Genomic DNA, 14,739 nt, shown 5'->3' on the forward strand with positions numbered 1-14,739 from the left:
AGAACACATGGGCAATTCTAGCAAATCCCAGCACCCTGACACCAAATGTGTTTTCTCATACACATCATAGTACAACTCCTTTTGAGTTTGCGGACATGATTCCAACATTGCGCGTGTGAGTGCGTGCACGTGTGTATGTGTATGTGAGATCTCACAGACACCAGGCAATTCTTAAACACTGGCAGGGTGTCTGAGAACTCAACTCAGTTCTAATGGCATCTGCCTGGAGATGGCACCAGATTCCCCAGGTGAAGGGCTCCATCCTACAAGACTCCCCACCTGCCCCTCCAGATGCCTGTCGCAGGCCCCAGTTGTGACCTGTGCTTCTACAGAACTGGCTACAGATTGCAGGTTCCGATGTCCTCCCACTTAGATTTGATTGATTTGCTAGAGTGGTCACAGAACTCAGAAAAACACATTTAGCAGTTTAAGAATGGGTGCCCTAAAGAATGCAACTTAACAGCCAAACGAAGATACGCATAGGGCAAGCTCCCAAATAAAGGAGGTTCTATCCTTGCAGAGTTTGGGGCCTGGGGACTAGTTCTGTTACACACGGAATCAGTTTGGTTCCCCAAGCAAGGAAGCTCTCTCCGACAGAGAAGCAGGATCCGGAGAGAGAGATACCCATCTCATTGATGTTGCTGAGGGCTTCACTGTATAGTCATGACTGACTCTATCATTGGCTGATTCAACCTCCAGCCCCCACCATCAGGTGGGGTCTAAAAGTCTCTCATTAACATGACAAGACACCGACTTCACCTTTAAGGCTCTGCAGTGTTTTCAGGAAGTGTGGAAGAAGAAGAAATATACCTGGCAATTATGTATTTGGGTTACTGAATGACCAAGTATGTATGTTGTATAATTGATTATATCACAATATTCAAAATAATGTTCATTACTTGTGTTACGCTCACTGCTGTGCCAGGCCAGGGGAGTACAATCATGCAAGACCAGTCTTCTGCATGGAAGGAAGACCAAAGTCAACATAGTGAGAAAAAAGATAAACAAGACAAGATCCAGTTGTAACCAGTTACATTAAGTCACTAAACAGGGCACTGAGATAGCAGTTCATGACGGGAAGGAGGAGGACCAGGCTAAAGGAAGTCATTTCCAGGAGGTCACATATAGGCTGAGAACAGAAAGGGGAATTTCAACAATAAAAGGGTCATGCATCATGATCAAGTGGGATTTACTCTGGGGATGCAAGGATAGTTTAATATCCACAATTAATCAATTTGACACTCACAGCAACAAAATGAAGGATAAAAATATGATCATCTCAACACATGCAGAAAAACTTTTGACAAAATTCAATATACATTTACGATAAAAATTTGAAACAAAGTGGGTATAAAGAGAACACACCTAAACATAAAAACAGACATATATGACAAACCCACAGCTATCATACTCAACAGTGCAAAGTTGAAAGCTTTTCTCTAAGAACAGGAACAAGTCAAGGATACCCTCTCTTTTGCCATTTTTGTTCAACATTATACTCAAAGTCCTAGCCACAGCAATTAGCCAAGAAAAATAAAAGACATTCAAATTGGAAAGGAAGTAGTAAAACTGTCACTATCTGCAGATGGCGTCATGCTATATGTAGAAAACTCAAAAGCATTCACCAAAAATGTATTAGAAGTAGTAAATGAATTAAATAAAGGTGCAGAATACAAAATCAATATTCAAAAGTCTGTTGTGTTTCTATACACTAAGAATGATTGCAAAAAGAAGGAATTATAAAATCATTCCTACTTACAAATGCAGCAGAAAGAATGAAATACCTAGGAATCAATTTAACCACAGAAGTAAAATAACTATATGCTCAAAACCACAAAATACTGATGAAATAAGCTGAACCTCACAAATAAGTGGAAAGATAAACCCCGCTCATGGATTGGAAGAATTAGTATTGTGATAATGTCCACAGTATGGAAAGCAAACTACAGATTCAATGCAATCTCTGTCAAAGTATTCATAGCACAAGAAGATAATACAATGCTATGAGCTACATTACCTATGCTATATTTCCATCCCTGTGACTAAATTATTTTATAATTTGAAGAATGTACCAAGGTATCCCCTTCACCAATAAAAAGAGAATATAAAGAAGGTTAGAATCCTGAAAAAAAAAATCTACCATATTCTTCACAGAACTAGAATAATCCCAAAATGTCTGTGGAACCACAAAAGACCCCAAACAGCCAAACCAATACTGAGAAACAACAAAGCTGGAAATATTATGCTCCCCAGTTTCTAACTATACTACAAAGCTGTAGTAATCAAAACATTATGGTATTGGCAGAAAAACAGATCCTTATATCAATGGAACAAACTAAAGAGCCCAGAATTAAATCCATACTTACATGGTCAGTTAGTTTACAACAAAGGAGGTAAGAATATATAATGGGAAAAAAATCTCTTCAATAAATGGTGTGGGTTATACTGGACAGCTACATAAAAGGAGGACCAGTTTCCTAAAACATATCCAAAAAGAAACTCAAAATGAATTAAAGACTTAAATGTAAGACCTGATACCACAAAACTCCTGGAAGAAAATATGAACAGCAACCTCTTTGACCCTGGTCTTAGCAACGTTTTTTTTTTATCTCTCTCCTGAGTCGATGACAATAAAAGCTAAAATAAACAAATGGTACTACATCCAACTAAAACGCTCTGTACTGCGAAGGACACCATCAACCATACAGAAGAATAATGTACTGAATGGTAGAAGATGTTTGCACATGACATATTCAATTTGGGGTTAACATATAAAACATACAAAGTACTCCTACAACTACTACTGAAAACGTAATGCAATTTAAAAAATGGGCAGAGAACCTAGACAGGCACTTTTCCAAGGAAGACATGTAGATGGCCAACTGACACATGGAAAGAGTCTCAGTATCACTAACTGTCAGGGAAACGCAAATCAAAACTACAATGAGAACTCAATTCAAATCTTTTAGAATGGAAGTTCGAATTAGAGACAAAAAGTAACTAGAAAAAGATGTGGAGAAAAAGGAACCCTTGATTGCTGGGAATGGGAATTGGTGTATCCAATGTGAAGAACAGTGTGGAGGCTCCTCAAACAATTCAAAATAAAACTCCCATATATCCCAGCAATTTTGCACTAATTTGAGAAGACATATGCATCTCTATGTTCACTGCAGCATTATTTACAATAAGATAAGGAAGCAGCCTAAATGTCCATAGATACATGAATGAACATGTGAAACACACACACACACACAGTGGCATGTTACTCAGCTTTAAGAGAGAAAAAAAAATCCTGCCATTTGGGACAACATCAACAATGTAAGTCTCCTTCAGAGTACTTGCCCTTGACATGAGGTGCTGTGAACTATACTTGCCCTCTGTGACCTTCTTCCCCATAAAACATAACTCCAAGTAATCACAAGAGAAATGTCACTTTAAGTGCGAATGGGGAAAAATTCTACAATATTAATCGCAAAGAATCTTGAAAATGGAAAAGATCATCCAAAACAAAGAATGTCTCAGAAATGCCAACAACAAAGAGTGTCCGAAGGAGACGAGGTCACTGGATGTACTGAGGTGTCCTGAACTGGATCTGCGAGAAAGGGTCCAACTATGGAAATCTGAGGGAAAGAATCGATGGCGGATGGTGACAGTGCAGCATCACTGTCTGTAACTGTAACAACGAACTGTAACGATGGTAGTAAGAGGGGAAGTGACCCTGCTCTGTCTTTGCAAATTTTCTGTAAATCTGAAACTATCTTAAAATAAAAACGTCCTAAAACACTTTTCATAGTTTACCACTTATAATCTTTAAACTATCTGCTAGAAACTATTAATTTTGATTGTCAACTAATTCTACTGTTTTGTTTTTTAAAGATACTATTTATGTCACAGAGAATTAATTAACCCCAGAAGATACATAATTTCCAAACTGTGTTACAGTTTCCACATTTAATGGAGAAAGCATGTGTGTTATTTACTTATTATACATAATCTTATTTGGCAGGGTCTTTTTTAAGTCATTGTTTCACTGGTATGGCTGTGTCCTGGGGTCCCTCTGAAAAAATGTCATCATAAAGATATGTAGAGATTCAGATACTATGGGTGTGTATTTCACCTCATGGCTAAACATATTCAAAAGACTGCTTAAAAGAACATAAAATAAAATGGTCCAGTGTGACTGGCTCACAAACTCCAAGAATACCTCTATATTTCATCAGTAATTAAACAAAATCAAGTGCCTGTAACTCAAATACTCACATTACAATAATGAGAACAGAACGTGTGACCATGAAGAGATTCTATGTTCTGTTTCATCTTGATATTTTCTAATCAGAAAATGTCTAAAACTTATTTAAACATCAGTTCCTAGGTGAAAGTGAGCAAACAGTGAAAAAAAATCAAATTAGAACTGGCAGACATTCCTGCAAATGATGGTAGGTGCTGGTAAACTGTGTGCTAAGACGTAGGTGATTCTTAAGCGATCACACAGAATTATTATTCAAAGCTAGAACACTGGTATGCTCCACAATTTGATAAAACTTACACGTTGATCTAATTATTTATTGCTAATGATGTAGGTGAACATAAAAAGTGATCTGTTGCTTTATGCTTACAATTCAAAAGGAACATATAACGTGCCTAAGAAATCGGGTTAGATCTGAAATACAACTGAGAACAGAAAACGCTAATGGTTTTTCTACAATTTTGATTGCATAAGAGAAGTAACCCTGCATGAATACTTCAGAGGACAAGCTATGTTTAAGGTAAGAGCACTGCCAACACCACAGAAACACGGCCCCTGAACAGCCCCAAAGGCTGTCTAGAGGAGACGCGCACCACTGCCCCTCTCGGTCTACAATCACAGGAAATGCAGAAATAGGAAAGGAACGCGGGGCAGAGAGAACAACTGGCAAAGAAACAGTGATCAGAAAGAGTAATTTTTCCACTACCCTCTGGGGATATCCTGCCAAGTGTTTCTATGCAGTTTTAGAAAGACTTTGCTTGAAATGTGGATGGGACCACTCTGAACCATGAAGTTAGTTAAGGTAATGAACCAGGACAGGAGAGCAAAGAGCGCCAATGGTGTGTCTCCTGTGTATCAGGCCAAGGTGTAGGGGCTTTATTTCTGCTACATTATCACTTCATCTCGACATGATTAATGTGACTTTACTCATCACCTTCATACATGAGTAAAAAATTACTTCAGAATCATTTCCCTAAACAGAAATGCAAGGACATAAATATTCTTAGAATTCCTGCCACTTTCACCCAACTCCTTAGGCTCAGTACCTTTTTCATACAAACAGAAAGAAACATAGCTCTAAAAGCTACTATTCCATTTCAAATAGACCTCACTCACATCTAAGTGCCTAAATGCACTGAAACACCATGTCCACACCTTGACAGCAGAGAGGGGAGCAGTCTCCCAGCAAGCTAGCTGGCCTGCCACCTCAGCAAGCAAAGGGCCACTAACCAACACCAGCCCGGGGTGTCCCCAAAAGGAGGCTCCTTTACCTGTGACTACTCATGCTCTCTGGAGAAGGGCCACCAGGCAGGACCACAGGGGTGACATCAGCACATAGGCACAAAGACCTACAGGGCCTGCACCTGCCTCGGCCCCCACAGGCCAGCCAGGGTGCTCCCTGTGTGGGGCCTCACATCCAGCACCTGGTCAGCCTCTCTCTCTGTGAGGGCGTCCCCTCGCCTTGGAGCCTGGGTGACAGTGGTCAATCACCTCCTCTGCCAGGTCTACTGGGTTTCACCACTCCTTACCACCGTGGCCTGCACCTTGCCTTGATTTCCCTCTTGTGTTCCCACTAAGCAAGAGTCGCCTCAGAGCTCTGGATTTTTAGTGTGACCTTAACAGTGTGCTCCTACTTTATGCCTTTGGGGAGTTACATCTAGATCCTAGTTTTCTCTGCACAAGCTTTAGCATAGTACACTCGGGATCATTCCTTGAGAGCCCCCTGCCTGTCCAATAAGTGCAGGGACTGTCTGGCATCTCCCTGTCAGAGCTTTGGTCAGACTCACAATCCTGTTTCCCTTCCCTGGGGCTACAGGTAGGGAAATGCCACAGCCCCAGGATGGCTGCCTCTAAGGAAGGGAGGTCAATAGCATAGAATCATTTACATGGTGGACTCGGGTTTCAGCCTGACTACTGCACAGACTTCATTTACATTATACAGGAGAAAGTGGCACAGCCTTAACAGGACGGCTTTGAATGAGGAGCAAGGGAACTTTTTCAAAAGCCAGAGATAAAATTCAGAGGCTGGGACGGACATTTATTGGGGGGGCGTCTATATACTTCCAACACCAGTTTCTGCCACTGCCTGGGAAACACCCTGCTAGTCACCCACTGTAAGAAATCTGGTGACACAAGAGGTCAGGGGTCATCTGTGACTCTTCCATAGGCAGCAGCCTAGCAGGAGGTTCACTCAGCGCCATCACATCCATCGGCCGGAGCGGAGATCCAAGGACCACTGTCTACTAGTCCGGTCTGCCCTCCCAGTCTGCAGCTTATGAGAGGAAAGCAGGAGCTCCGCACAGCCACTCCCTGCATTCCCATTTATCCAGAAGTGGGAATTATGGACGGCACACACTGGGAAACTTTCAACAAGACTTAAGACTGGCAGGCGACGATAATTGTCTTTTAGGTGGCTAACGGGTACACAGACACATTTTCATTAGATAAAAAGAACACCATTTAGACAGGAATAAAAGTGAAGTGAAGATCACCTACCTTGCGGTGCTGAGCATCGGGGTCCGTGATGCTGATAAAGTTAGAAGAGAGTTAGGAACGCCCCCTGCCTCACTCAGAGGCCAGGGCGGCCTGGAGAAGCAGGCTGGAAGTCAGAGAGAGACAGAAAGAGGGACACTCCTCACGGATACCCAGTCGGGATGTCGGGGTCTGATTCCAGACACGCGGGCCTTTGAGAAGCCGCTGAAGCGCATCCTCAGCCTAGACTCTCGCAGGTGCCCACGGCCTTCCTCAGTCCCTGGCGTCCAAGGAGATGCCTCTGAAGGGGAATCCTGTCCTGGCCTCCACTCAGGTGACTTTCCTGGTTCCCAAGGAAGACGGGTGATCCACTGAGGGAGACGCAGGGGAACCTGTCACTCGAGACTTTGAGATCGGCAGCCGGGTTAGTCCCATTTAAGTGGCTGACGAGCGCCCAATGATGTGTGCCACAGACGGCTTCCTTCTATAAGGACAGTGAAAGAAAAGGCAGGCTTGGATGCTGATACTCACCTCCGAAGTTATCCCAGACGAGCCCCCCAAAATGATGCAGCTTCTCACACCACAAGGGTATGAAACTAGAAATAAATGACGCAAATAAAACGAAAAAGCATACCATCACATGGAGGCTTAACAACATGCTCTTACATAAACAATGGATCAATGACCAAATAAAAAGAGAGGTCAAGCAATATATGGAGAAAAATGACAACAATTATTCAGTGACGCAAAATCTGTGGGACACAGACAAGGCGGTGCTAAGAGGGAAGTATACTGCAATACAGGCCTACCTCAGGAAAGAAGTACAATCCCATTTGAACAGTCTAAACTCACAGTTATCACAACTAGAAAAAGAAGAACAAATGAGGCCCAAAGTCAGCAAGAGGAGGAACATTATATAAAGATTAGAGTAGAAATAAATAAAATCGAGAAGAATAAAACAATACAAAGAATCAGTGAAAGCAGGAGCTGGTTCTTCGAGAAAATAAACAAAATAGATAAACCCCTTGCCAGACTAATCAAGAAAAAAAGAGAGTCTGCACATGTGGACAGAATATGAAATGAGAATGGAAAAATCACTACGGACACCACAGAAATACAAAGAATTACCAGAGAATACTACAAAAAATTATATGCTGACAAACTGGATAACCTAGAAGAAATGGACAACACTCTTGAAAAATACAACCTTCCAAGGCTAACCAAGGCAGAACAGAAAATCTGAACAGACCAATAACTAGCAACAAAATTCAACTGGTAATCAAAAAACTACCTAAGAACAAAACACCTGACCCAGATGGCGTCAGTGCTGAATTTTATCAAACATTTAGTGAAGCTCTAATAGCCATCCTCCTTAAACTTTTCCAAAAAGTAGAAGAGGAATACTTCCAAACACATTCTATGAGGACTGCATCACCCTAATACGAAAAAACAAGCAAAGACACAATAAAAAAAAGAAAATTCCAGACCAATATCCCTGACGAACATAGATGCAAAAATACTCAACAAAATATTAACAAACTGACTTCAAAAATACATCAGAAAGATCATCCATCACGATCAAGCAGGATTTATTCCAGGGATGCAAGGATGGTACAGTATTAGAAAATACATCAACATCATCCAGCACATCAGCAAAAAGGAGGACAAAAACCACATGATCATCTCCACAGATGCTGAAAACACATTCAACAAAATTCAACATCCATTCGTGATGAAAACTCTCAACAAAATGGGTATAGAGGGCAAGTACCTCAACATAATAAAGGCCATTTATGACAAACCCACAGCCAACATCATACTTAACAGTGAGAAGCTGAAAACATGTTCTCTAAGATCGGGAACAAGACAAGGATGCCCACTCTACCCGCTTTTATTCAACATACTACTGAAGGACCTCGCCACGGCAATCAGACAAAACAGAGAAATACAAGGCATCCAGATTGGTAAAGAAGAAGTCAAACTGGCCCTGTTTGCAGGTCATATGATATTGTACATAAAAAGCCATAAAGAATCCACTCCAAAACTAGTAGAACTAATCTCTGAATTCAGCAAAGTTGCAGGATACAAAGTTAATACACAGAAATCTGTTGCATTCCTGTACACTAACGATGAACTAGCAGAAAGAGTAATCAGGAAAACAATTCCATTCACAATTGCATCAAAAAGAATAAAATGCCTAGGAATCAACCTAACAAATGAAGTGAAAGGCCTGTACCATGTAAACTACAAGACACTCTAAACAGAAATTAAAGAGAACACTAATAAATGGAAACTCATCCCATGCTCTTGGGTAGGAAGAATTAATATTGTCAAAATACCCATCCTGCCTAAAGCAATCTACAGATTGAATGCATTCCCTATCAAAATATCAACAGCATTCTTCAACGAACTGGAACAAATAGTTCAAAAATTCATATGCAACCACAAAAGACCCAGACTTGCCAAAGCAATCCTCAGAAGGAAGAATAAAGCAGGGGGAATCTCGCTTCCCAACTTCAAGCTCTACTACAAAGCCACAGTAATCAAGACAATTTGGTGCTGACACAAGAACAGACCCATAGACCAGGGGAACAGAATTGAGAGTCCAGATACTAACGCAAGCATATATGGTCAATTAATATATGATAAAGGAGCCATGGATACACAATGGGGAACTGACAGCCTCTTCAACAGCTGGTGTTGGCAAAACTGGACAGCTACATGTAAGAGAATGAAACTGGATTATTGTCTAACCCCATATACAAAAGTAAACTCAAAATGTATTAAAGAAAGACCTGAATCTAAGTCATGAAACCATAGCATTGTTAGGAAAAAACACAGGCAAAAATCTCTTAGACATAAACATGAGGAATTTCTTCAGGAACATATCTCCCCAGGCAAGGGAAACAAAAGCAAAACTAAACAAGTGGCACTATATCAAACTAAGAAGCTTCTGTACAGCAAAGGACACCATCAGTGGAACAAAAAGACATGCTACAGTATGGGAGAATATATTCATAAATGACATCCAAAATATATAAAGAGCTCACGCACCTCAACAAACAAAAAGCAAATAATCCAATTAAAAATTGGGCAGAGTATCTGAACGGATACTTCTTCAAGAATAAATTGAGATGGTCAACAGGCACAAGAAAAGATGCTCCACCTTGCTAGTAATAAGGGAAATTCAAATTGAAGCCACAACGAGGTATCACCTCACACCAGTTAGGATGGTCAGCATCCAAAAGACTAGGAACAACAAATGCTGGCGAGGATGTGGAGAAAAGGGAACCCTCCTACACTGCTGGTGGGAATGTAAACTAGTTCAACCATTGTGGAAAGCAATATGGAGGTTCCTCAAAAAACTAAAAATAGAAATACCAATTGACCCAGGAATTCCACTGCTAGGAATTTGCCCAAAGAAAACAACTTCTCAGATTCAAAAAGACATGTGCCACCCCTATGTTTACTGCAGCACTATTTACAAGAGCCGAGATATGGAAGCAACCTAAGTGTCCATCAGTAGATGAATGAATGGATAAAAGAAGAGGTGGTAAATATACAGAATTGAACACTACTCAGCCATAAGAAACAAATCCTATCATTTGCAACAACATAGATGGAGCTAGAGGGTATTATGCTCAGTGAAATAAGCCAGGCGGACACAGACAAGTACCAAATGATTTCCCTCATTTGTGAAGTGTAACAACAAAGAAAAAATGAAGGAACAAAGCAGCAGCAGACTCACAGAGCACCCATGCCTGGCGGCCACATCCCAATACACCCCCCACCCCCACCAGCCCCCTCCTCAGGGGGCCACGCGCACCACTGGCCCGCTCCTCAGGGGACCCCGCGCCAGCGCCCCCTCCTACCTTGAACCAGCGCCTGGAGCAAGTGCAGCTGGAGCGTCCGGAGCGGCCACCACCCGCGCCGCCGGCCTGCGCTCAACTTTGGCCGGGCTCTCGGGCGCCACGGTGCAGCAGAGCGGCCGTTATCTGGCAGCGGCGGGCCTCCAGGAGCGCGGCGGCGGCGGCGAAGTTGTAAGCAGGGAAATTTCCGTCAGAACGCCTTCGGCGGCCCCGCAGCCAGTGCCAGGGCCGCGCCGCGGCTCCTGAGGAGTCCGCCTGCAGTTGAGGAGACGCCGCTGCCGTCCTCCTCCTCGCCGGGTGCAGGGAAGAAAGTGCGCCCTCCCAGGGGCTGCCGAAGCTGCTGATTGGCCGAGGGGAGGAGGCTCGCGGCCCCGCGCCCCGCCCCCACCCCCTCGCCTGTTTCCTAACTCGCTGACCCGCCCACTAGGAATTTCGGACGGACCAGCCGGCCAGGGCGGCTTCCTGCACCGCCTCGCCCCCTAGGGACGTGCAGCAGGCCCTGCAGGTACTGCTGCCCTTGACCCTTTGGTGACCACAAATCCAAAGCCTGTAATGGTAGTAGGCACATATCAATAATCACCCTAAATGTAAACGGACTGAATGCACCAACCAAAAGACACAGAGTTACACAGTGGATAAAAAAGCAATACCCATCTATATGCTGCCTACAAGAGACTACTTCAAACCCAAAGACATACAAAGACCAAAAGTGAAGGGATGGAAAAACATGTTTCATGCAAACAATAGGGAGAAAAAAATCAGGAGATGCAGTACCTGTATCACACAAAATAGACTTCAAAACAAAGAAAGCAACAAGAGAGAAAGAAGGACATTCCATAATGATAAAGGGGTCAGTCCAACAAGAGGATACAACCATTTAAAATATCTATGCACCCAACACAGGAGCACCTACATATGTGAAACAAACACTAACAGAATTAAAGGGGGAAATAGAATGCAATGCACCACTCAAAGGCAGATCAACCAGACAGAAAATAAGTAAGGACACAGAGGCACTGAATGACACCCTAGAACAGATGGATCTAACAGACATCTACAGAACTCTACACCCAAAACTGCAGGATACACATTCTTCTCAAGTGCACATGGAACATTTTCAAGAATACATCATATCCTAGGCAACAAAAAGAGCCTCCGTAAATTCAAAAAGATTGAAATTGTACCAAACACCTACTCAGACCACAAAGGTATGAAAGAAGAAGTAAATTATGCAAAGAAAATGAAAAAGCCCACAAACACATGCAGGCTCAGCAACATGCTCCTAAACAACCAATGGATCCATGACCAAATAAAAACAGAGAACAAGCAATATATGGAGACAAATGACAACAATAATTCAACACCACAAAACTCTGTGTTGGGTGCAGCAAAGGCAAGTATATTGCAATAAAAGCCTACCTAAGGAAAGAAGAACAATCCCATATGAACAGTCTAAACTCACAATTAATGAAACTAAAAAAGAAGAAAAATTGAGGCTAAAAGTCAGAAGGAGGGGCATAATAAAGCTTAGAGCAGAAAAAATTTTATTGAGAAAAATAAAACAGTAGAAAGAAATCAATGAAAGCAGGCGCTGGTTCTTCGGGAAAATAAAATAAACTCCTAGCCAGACTTATCGACATAAAAGAGAGTCTACACACATAAACAAAATCAGAAATGAGAAATGGAAAATCACTACAGATGCCACAGAAAAAAAAATTATTAGAGAATACTATGAAAAATGATATGCTAACAAACTGCATATCCTAGAAGAAATGGACAACTTTCTAGAAAAATACAACCTAGCAAGGCTGACCCAGGGAGAAACAGAAAATCTGAACAGTCCAATTACCAGTAACGAAACTGAATTCGTGATCAACAAACTACCTAAGAAAAAAACCTTTGATTACATGGTTTCACCGCTGAATTTTATCAAACATGTAGTGAAGACCTAATGCCCATCCTGCTTAAAGTTTTCCAAAAAGTAGAAGAGGAGGGACTTATGCTCATTCTATGAGGCCAGCATCACTCCAACGTCAAAAGCAGGCAAAGACATCACAAAAAAAGAAAACTACAAGCCAATATCTCTGATGAACATAGATGCAAAAATACTCAACAAAATACTCCAAACAAAATTCAAAGTACATCAGAAAGATCATCCCATCATGATCAAATAGGTTTATTCCAGAATTGCAAGGATGGTACAACATTTAAAAATCCATCAGCATCATCCACCACATCAACAAAAAGTACAAAAACCACATGATCATCACCATAGATGTTGAAAAAATCAACAAAATTCAACATCCATTTATGATAAAAACTCTCAACGAATTGGGCATAGAGGGCAAGTACCTCAACATATGAAGGCCATATATGACAAACCCACAGCCAACATCATACTTAACAGAGAGAAGCTGAAGGCTTTTCCTTTAAGATTGGGAATAAGACAAGGATGCCCACTCTCCCCACGTTTATTCAACACAGTTCTGGACTTCCAAGCCACAGCAAGCAAACAACACAAAGAAATAAAAGGCATCCAGACTGGTAAGGAAGAAGTTAAACTGACACTGTTTGCAGATGACATGATACTGTACATAAAAAAACATAAAGGACCCACTCCAAAACTACTAGATCTAATATCTGAATTCAGCAAAATTTCAGGATACAAAATTAATACATAGAAATCTGTTGCATTCATATACACTAATGATGAACTAGGAGAAAGAAATCAGGAAATCAATTCCATTCACAATTGCATCAAAAGAATAAAATACCTAGGAATAAACCTAACCAAGGAAGTGAAAGACCTATACCATGAAACTACAAGACACTCATTAGAGAAACTAAGGACACCAATAAATGGTAACGCATCCCGTGTTTATGGATAGGAAGAATTAATATTGTCAAAATGGCCATCCTACCTAAAGCAATCTACAGATTCAATGCAATCCCTATCCAAATACCAACAGCATTCTTCAACAAACAAGAGCAAATAGTTCTAAAACTCATTTGGAACCACAAAAGACCCTGAATAGGCAAAGCAATCCTGAGAGGGAAAAATAAAGCAGGGGGGATTATGCTCCCCAACTTCAAGCTCTACTAAAAAGCCACAGTAATCAAGACAATTCAGTACTGGCACAAGAACAGACTCACAGACCGATGGAACAGACTAGAGAGCCAGGATATAAACCCAAGAATATATGGACAATTTATATACGATAAAGGGGCCATGAATATACCATGGGGAAATGACACTCTCTTCAACGACTGGTGTTGGCAAAACTGGAGAGCTACATACAGGAGAATGAAACTGGATGACTGTGTAGTCCCACACACAAAAGTAAACTCAAAATGGATCAAAGACATGAATGTATGTCATGAAACCATAAAACTTTAAGAAGAAAATATAGGCAAAAATCTCTTGAATATAAGTATGAGAAACTTTATCATGAATCCATCTCCTTGGGCAAGGGAAACAAAAGCAAAAATGAACAAATGGGACTACACCAAGCGAAAAGGCTTGTGTATAGCAAAAGACACCATCAGTAGAACAAAAAGACATGCTACAGTATGGGAGAATATATTCATAAATGACAGATCCGATAAGGGGTTGACATCCAAATTATATAAAGAACTTATTCACCTTAACAAACAAAAAGCAAATCATCCAATTAAAAAATGGGCAGAGGAGCTGAACAGATACTTCTTCAAGAATAAATTCAGATGGCCAACAGGCACATGAAAACATGCGCCACATGGCTAATCATCAGAGAAATGCAAATTAGAACCACAATGACATATCACCTCACACCAGTTAGGATGGCCAACATCCAAAACACACACAACAACAAATGTTGGCGAGGTTGTGGAGAAAGGGGAACCCTCCTACACTGCTGGTGGGAATGTAAACTAGTTCAACCATTGTGGAAAGCAGTATGGAGGGTCCACAAAAAACTCAAAATAGAAATACCATTTGACCCAGGAATTCCACTCCTAGGAATTTACCCTAAGAATGCAGGAGCCCAGTTTCAAAATGACATGTGCACCCCTATGTTTATCGCAGCACTATTCACAATAGCCAAGAAATGGAAGCAACCTAATTGTCCATCAGTAGATGAATGGATAAAGAAGATGTGGTATATATACACAATG

At 41.3% G+C, this 14,739-nt stretch overlaps 1 long non-coding RNA gene across 1 annotated transcript; it reads right to left on the reverse strand.

Moving 5' to 3' along the window:
* Positions 1 to 4,529: 4,529 nt before the first annotated feature.
* Positions 4,530 to 11,525, reverse strand: LOC130680086 (uncharacterized). The gene is made up of 3 exons (XR_008993099.1): positions 10,591 to 11,525; positions 6,743 to 7,314; positions 4,530 to 6,660 (listed from the first exon to the last, which is right to left on the reverse strand). It is a non-coding gene; the product is annotated as an uncharacterized LOC130680086 (long non-coding RNA).
* Between the last annotated feature and the right edge of the window lie 3,214 nt (positions 11,526 to 14,739).

The sequence above is a fragment of the Manis pentadactyla genome, chromosome 12 (genome assembly GCF_030020395.1).
Source record: "Manis pentadactyla isolate mManPen7 chromosome 12, mManPen7.hap1, whole genome shotgun sequence".
NCBI lineage: Eukaryota > Metazoa > Chordata > Mammalia > Pholidota > Manidae > Manis > Manis pentadactyla.